Consider the following 409-nt stretch of genomic DNA (forward strand, 5'->3'; position numbering starts at 1 on the left):
TTAGTGCTTTATGGGGGTAAACTTTTGCACTTGTAAATTGCTTTATAGTTTAATTACCCTGAAGGAGCCCTTTTCTTCTGGGGGCTGAACGTAGCCGGGCTTTCAGTGGAAGGAAGCGTCCTTAAAGTTTATGGCACTTTTATAGCCTTAAGAAAAAAAAAAAACCTTCATTTATTTTTGTTTTGTTTTGTTTTGTTTTGTTTTTATTGTTTTTGTTCTGTTTCTCGTTTGATTCGGGATTTCGGAGATGCTCTCGGCTCTCTCCGAGCTGCGGTTGGTTTTTTTTGTGTCCCTGCATCCCCCGGAGCCGGAGCTGTTGTTGTTGTTCGGGTAATAAGGAGTGCGCGAGTGGAGAGGTTTTGCTGGGCTGCTCGGAATGGGGCTCACCGTCACCCTCCCCCCTCCGACC

The sequence above is a fragment of the Meleagris gallopavo genome, chromosome 29, assembly GCF_000146605.3.
Source record: "Meleagris gallopavo isolate NT-WF06-2002-E0010 breed Aviagen turkey brand Nicholas breeding stock chromosome 29, Turkey_5.1, whole genome shotgun sequence".
In the NCBI taxonomy this organism is placed as follows: Eukaryota; Metazoa; Chordata; class Aves; order Galliformes; family Phasianidae; genus Meleagris; species Meleagris gallopavo.